Genomic DNA, 7,628 nt, shown 5'->3' on the forward strand with positions numbered 1-7,628 from the left:
CCCCCCCCCCCCCTACTTTGAGTCTTCAAATCAATACAAGCTATTCAAATAGGAAATAAGAATAAGAATTTATAACTATCAACACTCATATCAATATTTTTGTAAACCCAATTTCGGAAACAAGGGGCAAATCTAGAAATTAGTACACAATTTTGTTACCCAAAACATTTATAAACTACTGGGTGAAAATCAATTTGAAAAGGAGTTGTATTCCACTCATAATCACTATTTTATAAAAAAAAATGAAGTTCTTAAAATTTTTCTTAGGTTTAAATCCAAAATAGCAATTTCGATGATAAAATCTTGCAATAAATTTATGAACAAAACAATATGAGGAGTTCAAATTCATTACCCAATCAAAGAATTGCAAAAATACACTTTGAAATTGCCTCACTCGAATGATATTGTTTAGAACCTTAATTTGGTGTAAAAACATTAGGGTTTAGACCTAGAAGTGGAGAGAAAAGATTGAAATAACCCTTCTTAAAAACTTTTGGGTCGGCTCTACGGTTCGAAGGACTTTCTATGAACTGTCTTGTTTGTCCGTAGAGAAAGCATCGGAGAACCAACTCTTAGATCAATTTCCACGGGTCAAGTTATATTTTCTGTAGACCTTTCTATGATCCGTAGGTACCTACAATGGAACCCAAGGTCTGTATTCCTCTAAGTCCAAACACTTTTGACGAATCGACAACTACGATCTATAGGTCCTTCTACGGGTCATACTGGCAAACCGTAGAAACCTAACTAGAGCGTAACATTTAGAAGGCTAACTACGAGCTAATGACTGCAGTGGTAGGTCCTTCTACGTCCTATACATACAATCCAAAGAACTTTTGTTATCCAAAAATTTCACTAAGTCTGGATCTCATCCACGAGCCTTGTTGTACGTCTCACGGGATTTTCTAAGCTTTGTCTTTTTGGTCCATAGAAAGTCATATGGAATTGGAAATTTAAAATTTTCCAACTCAAGCTTCTACGACCACCATCCACATACTACAGGCCCTTCTATGGATCGTTGGTGGTCTTGGGAAGTTGGAATTAACAAGCTTTTCTACAGCTTTTCAACTCCCAAACTAGTTTATGGGTACGGGGTGTTACACGTTTATGCTAATTGCATTAACAAAACGAAAAAAGGGGATAACATATAGGTATTCTCCTAGACTATGACAAAAATTTCATAGACACACCTTAATTAACTAAGTTCCTATTACACCCTCGAAGGCATTTTTTAAGAATAATTTTGTATACCTTTTTTAATTATGTGGCATCCAAACATCTCTCACGCGTCTCAAATTCATTAATTCCCAAAGTGTCACATTAGTCCAGAGGTGTATAAAATTAAAAAAAAAAAGTTCGAGGGGGGGGGGGCAATAGGGTTTAGTGAAAATGTGTCTATGAGATTTCGGTCATAGTTTGGGAGGGAGAAGGGGTACTTGTGACTTATCCTAAACAAAAATAAGCCTTTTATTGCCAGTTCTAAAAAGATTAACTTAAAGGTTAAAATGATAATCCATTTTTAAACTTTGAAGCTTATCAATTGTAACAATACTATTTTACGGACATGTGTGTTGAACGTGTATCCTAAGTTAAACAGTATAAATATAATAAAATCGTGTGAATAATCTTATGCTAAAATTTCAAGGCATAAAATATTAGTAGTATAATATATTCAAAATATTAATATATTAGTTATATATCAAAAGTATCAATTACTACATAATTTTCTCGTGTTCAGCATTGTCTTGCCATAATTTAATTAATTATTTTCCTTAGCTAAAGTTTCCATAATTACCAAACTTAGCTATATTTTAAGTTGATCTAACTGTGATCTCATGTATAATTCATTTTTTTCGAGGTTTAATACAAAATTAAATTCAATTTTTCTGAAGCTAATGGCGGTAATCTCAGCTAGGAGAAGGTATTAAGTCCCATAATTCATGGAATATTAGCTCCTGACACTTTCCTACCAGTTATTCTTCTTTGTACAACCCAGTTGATTTTATATGTTTGCATCCAATCCAATCTCAGCGACAACATAATTTTCTTCTGATCTTGTCATATCGACGACTTCAATTCAATAACAAAACAACTGATTTCATCATTGATTATACAGCATGTACATAATACAAATGAATTTCATCTCTTTTTTGTTTGTTGTTCTAGAGCTTGGTTGAATTGATTGATATTTAAGTGTTCTAAATGAAGAAACCATTTAATTGTATTTTAATTCATCCATTAATGAGAAATATAAATCTATAATCGTATAAACTGTTTGGTTGAAATTCAAATTGGAATTGATAATTAGAGTTTTGCTTGAGTGTATGTTTCAATTGTTTTCTCTGGAGTTAGAGTCTGTATAAATTAGTTTATATAAAGTGATTTTGATTTGTAACACTGTATAAGTTATTTTTAGTTGAATTACTGCTTGAATATGTATAATTAATTTGATAGTTGTAGTCTATGTGCAGTTAGTGTCTGTATAAGTTAGTATTCGTATACATGTACACTTTTATTTCTTTAGTTGTATAATTGAGTATTTCAGTGAGTAATTGTACAAAATAGTTGGAAAATTTGTTTGTGTTATTCATTGTATAAATTAGTTTGTATAAAGTGATTTTAATTTGTAAAATTGTATAAATTAGTTTTAGTTGAATTGCTACTTGAATGTGTATAATTCATTGATAGTGGTAGTTTAGGTAGAGTTACTGTTTGTATAAGTTAGTGTTCATATAAATGCAGACTTTTATATTTGTAGTTGTACAATTGAGTTATTGTAGTGAGTAATTGTATAAAATAGTTGGAAGAATTTATTTGTGTTAATTATTGTATAAATTAGTTTGTATAAAGTGATTTTGATTTGTAAGACTGTAGAAGTTAGTGTCTATATAAAATAATTAATAACAACTGATTTATACTAATATTTAATTGTATACATGAATTTCTTTCATAGCTATTTTGGTAATGCAATTTGAAAATGGGATGAGAAAAATTGTTATGTTGACTATGTTATTGATGGAGATGTTTTTAGAGAAAATGCCTGTCACGCCCAGAGCATACACCCTGGACGTGACCGACACCCAACAACCATTGCTAGCCTTGAGCAAACCCTTGGCATGACATACTTAACTCAGCAGAAGACTAAACTCAACTCAATCAAGAAATAGAGCATGATTAAAAGAAATACTTAATATGATAGTCTGGCCAAAATTACGTTTAAGTTTCAACACTTGAACATATAAAATTATAAGGTAAATGAGACTTCAAAAATGAACTACTAACTGTCTATGAAGCCACTAAACTGACTGAGATGGATGTTGGGACATACCCCACAACATCCTAATGAACTAAACTAGAAAAACTATTAAAAGGATGTCCTCCGGAATGCAAGGAGGCTCACCACTGTCTCTGGAGCTCGAACTAGATTAACGAAGCGCTGCATGCTTATCCTGGTTACCTACGTTTACATCATCAAATAATGTTGACCAACTAACATCAATACATTGAATGTATGAGTATGCGAGTTGGAATGCTAAACACATCTATAAGGCTTGAAATGGATTAAGGATGAACTTACCTTGGCTCTGCTTGACTCAAAAGATAACAATTCAATATAAAGCAATAAAGACATATGCAATATATATAAAACTGCTAAAATAGTGTAAAACTTAGTTCATTAAAGATAAAACAATAATAAACTCAACTTTACTTATATATGAAAGTAATATAAATTTCCATTGAAGATTCTCTAACCAACAACCATCAATTGAGCCTAAGTGATGATACAACATTTTACCTCACGCTGAGGACCATCCTATACCTTGCCCATTGCTATAGGACCCTACTTAACTTAGTGGATCCACTAGCTTAACTTACGTGATCATCTAAAAAGTATGACCCGTTAATATGCAAGATGGCTACATGGTGTACATGGAGACTTGAGTTAATATGAACTTTCATCCCTATATCGATGCTCAATACTACTCCAAAAATATATTTTATCTCATGCTTTTAACATAACTTCCTTCCTTTGGGTTGAGATAATTCACTCGACCCTTTTTAGGTTAAACAAGCCCTCTTGGAATCAATGTTCCCCTTTTTTCTTACTCAAAACTCTTTTGGAACTATTAGTTTCCTCTTACTTAAATGTGAAAATATTTATAAACCTTTAGGGAATACTTAGTTCCCTTATATCTTTTGATAGATGAACTCAACTCTTACTCTTTACTTCACTTTAAGTTAACTCTTAAGGAATACCTAGTTCCCTCATATCTTTTGAGAATTGAACTCAACTCATTACTCTTTGCTCAACTTGTACCTAAAGCCTTAAAATAAATTTAAATTATTGTTTAAGACTCCTTGAAAACTTTAAGAACTTACTTCGACTTACTTCTTAACTTTTAAATTTGACTCTTAACTTTTTTGACCTTGATTTTAGCTTTCCTTTAATTTAGATTATGGATTCAAGGATCATGATTTCATGTTTATGGATGGTTTCATATGTTTTAGATGTACTTTAGAGTGTTGGAATAAACTACGAATGATAGGCACATCACTTAGGACTAGTACAAAAAGATAGGGGAGATATGGGAACGCTAGGTAACTCTTGCGGTCTTAGAGGCGCACGGCGCCAGAGCCTGCTCTGAGGGGCTCTGGTAGGCGCGGTACCCCAGGGGTTGTTAGACGGTAACTCCGACTTTTCTTCTCCGCTTTTCATCTTTAAACATACTAAACTTCCACGGATCACATCCCAAACAGTTAGGATCAGTAAATTCCTCATTACCCAATAGATTAGACCCAAAAACAGTCTTAAAACACGAATCAAGTCTACTAGAGATAAACTACAATTCAACCAATAAAAATTTCACAAATTTCCGTTAAGAACTTCCATGTTCATCATTCAATAAATCCTAACTTTCTGAATTGAATCAAATTGGGGTGTGGGTGAAAGGTCCCAACAGAGAATGATCTCACATACCTTAAAGGGATCACTCTCAACGAAATTCACCCTACTATTCTTGGAGTTCTTGCTTATTCTTCTTTTCCTTCCTCTTCTTTTCTCCTCTTCTTTTATCTTATCTCAAAACCCTATCTTGTTTTCTAGAAGCGTGAACTAATAGGGTCAGCTTAGACCCCAACTTATTACCCAAAAACGAAATTAAATAATTGGGTACGGAAAATACCAAAACACCCTTCAAAATCCGGATTGGACTTTCCTCATTCCAACAACCCAACTACTGAAAGTCAATCTCCCTCATACGACCTAGAAATTTTACAAAATCGATACCGTTGGAAAGTTCTTCCAAGGGATTTCCAACCATATCAAGAACTCACACTAACTTCTCTTGAGCTTAGAGTTATGACTGTTTGAAAATGACGAAAAGCTCACTCTTACACTTGGGAAATTTTCTAGATTTTCTTATTTATTTCCAAAAATGATTATTCTTGGTTTCTAAGCTTATTATTAGTTGTTTAAAGTTACAAGATGTTACAATATCTCCCCCTTGGGAAACATTCGTCCTCGAATGAGAATTTTTTCACTAAGTTAGGGGTAGTAATATCATTTCAGCACTCAACCAACAAACACAAGTAATACATGTTTACACATAGTCTTATATATTAAATTCTAAAAAAACAATTTAGTACATTGATCCGCATTCTATCTGGATTCAAAGAGATGTAGATACCTGTTCTTCATATCTTCCTCAGCTTCCCAAGTCGCTTCTTTAATGAATTGGTTCCTCAAACGACCTTGACTGATGCAACTTCCTTTGTTCTTAACTTGCGAACTTGACGATCCAGAATCTGAACCAGAACTTCCTCGTTGGATAGGTTATTTGTAATCCAACATTCTCAATTGTTTCAATAAATGAAGGATCACTCCAACACTTCTTCAACGTAGAAATATGGAATACCAGATCAACCACTTCTAACTCTTGGGGTAGATCTAATTCATATGCTACATCACCAACCCTCTTGAAGACTCTGTATGGTCCAATATATCGGGGAATAACTTTTCCCTTCTTACTAAACCTCATAACACCCTTCATTGGTGAAAGTTTCATGTACATCCAATCATCCACGGCAAACTCTAACGGCCTTCTCCTAACATATGTGCAGGACTTTTGGCGACTTTATGCCATTTTCAATCTTTCTTAAATCACTTTCACCTTCTACATAGCTTGGTGAACTAGATCTGCTCCTATCAACCCTGCTTCACCAACTTCGAACCATCCAATAGGAGATCTGCATCTTCTCCCATAAAAGAGCTTCATGTGGGGCTATTTAGATGATCGAATGGTAAGTGTTTTGTAAGCGAACCTGATGAGAGGTATGTGATCATCCCAACTCCCTTTAAAAACACAAGCTCTCAACATATCCTCCAACATCTAGATAGTACGTTCTGCTTGTCCATCTGCCTGAGGATTAAAAGCATTACTTAGGGTTCACTTTTGAATCAAAACTTTTCAGGAAAGATTTCTTGAATTATGCAGTAAATTGTGCACTTCTATCTAAAATAATGGAGACCTGATTTCGATAATGTGTCACCACCTCTTGAAGGTATAGCTTAGAATAATTGTTGTCCTCATATGTAGTCTTTACCGGTAAGAAATGGGTTGACTTTGTCATTTTATCGACAATCACCCAAATAGAGTCATGTTGCCTGTGAGATCTTGGCAAGCATGTGAAGAAGTCCATATTAATCATCTCCCACTTCCATTCCGAAAGTTCTATAGTACGAGCCAAACATCCAGGCCTTTGGTGCTCTACATTTACTTCCTAACAATTTGAGCACTTGGTAACAAACTCAACAATATCTTTCTTCATGCCTTCCCACCAATATACCTCTTGCAAATCGCGGTACATCTTGGTGAAACCCAAGTGAATTGAATATCTGGAGATATAAGCCTCCTCCAAGATCCTCTTTTGGAGTCCGTCTACTTTAGGTACACATAATTTTCCTTGGTACTTTAGCACACCATCTCCCCCTTGTTCAAAAGTCAATACTCTTTGCTTATGAAAACTTGCCTTCAAATCAAATAAAAAAGGATCTTGGTCTTGTTTCTCTTTAACTTCTGACACTAGTTATGATTCATCTCCATTAATCACCACTATCCCTCTTTCGGTGGAATACATAAGTTTAACTCCTAGATGTGCAAGGATGTGCACATCTTTAGCTAACTCTCGCTTTTCTTCTTCAACATGGGCGGTACTGCCCACGGGTAACCTTCTTAAAGCATCAACAACCACGTTAGTCTTACCTGGGTGGTAAAGAATAGTCATAATCTTTGAGTAATTCTAAGTCTCAGATTAAGCTTTTTTGAAGTGGATACATATTGGAGGCTCTTGTGATTAGTGAATATGTAAATTTTAATACCATACAAGTAGTGACACCATATCTTCAAAGCAAAAACCAGTGCAACCAATTCTAATTCATGAGTTGGATAATTCTTCTCATGAACCTTCAACTGTCTTGAGCCATAAGCTATAATCTTGCCATTTTGCATCAACACAAGCCCAAACCAATTGTTGATGCATCACAATACACCACAAAACCTTGAGTACCCGCTGGTAAGGTCAAAAATAGAGAGATAGTCAATCTATTTTTCAAGTTTTTAAAGCTTTTC

The sequence above is a fragment of the Solanum pennellii genome, chromosome 12, assembly GCF_001406875.1.
Source record: "Solanum pennellii chromosome 12, SPENNV200".
NCBI classification, from domain to species: Eukaryota; Viridiplantae; Streptophyta; class Magnoliopsida; order Solanales; family Solanaceae; genus Solanum; species Solanum pennellii.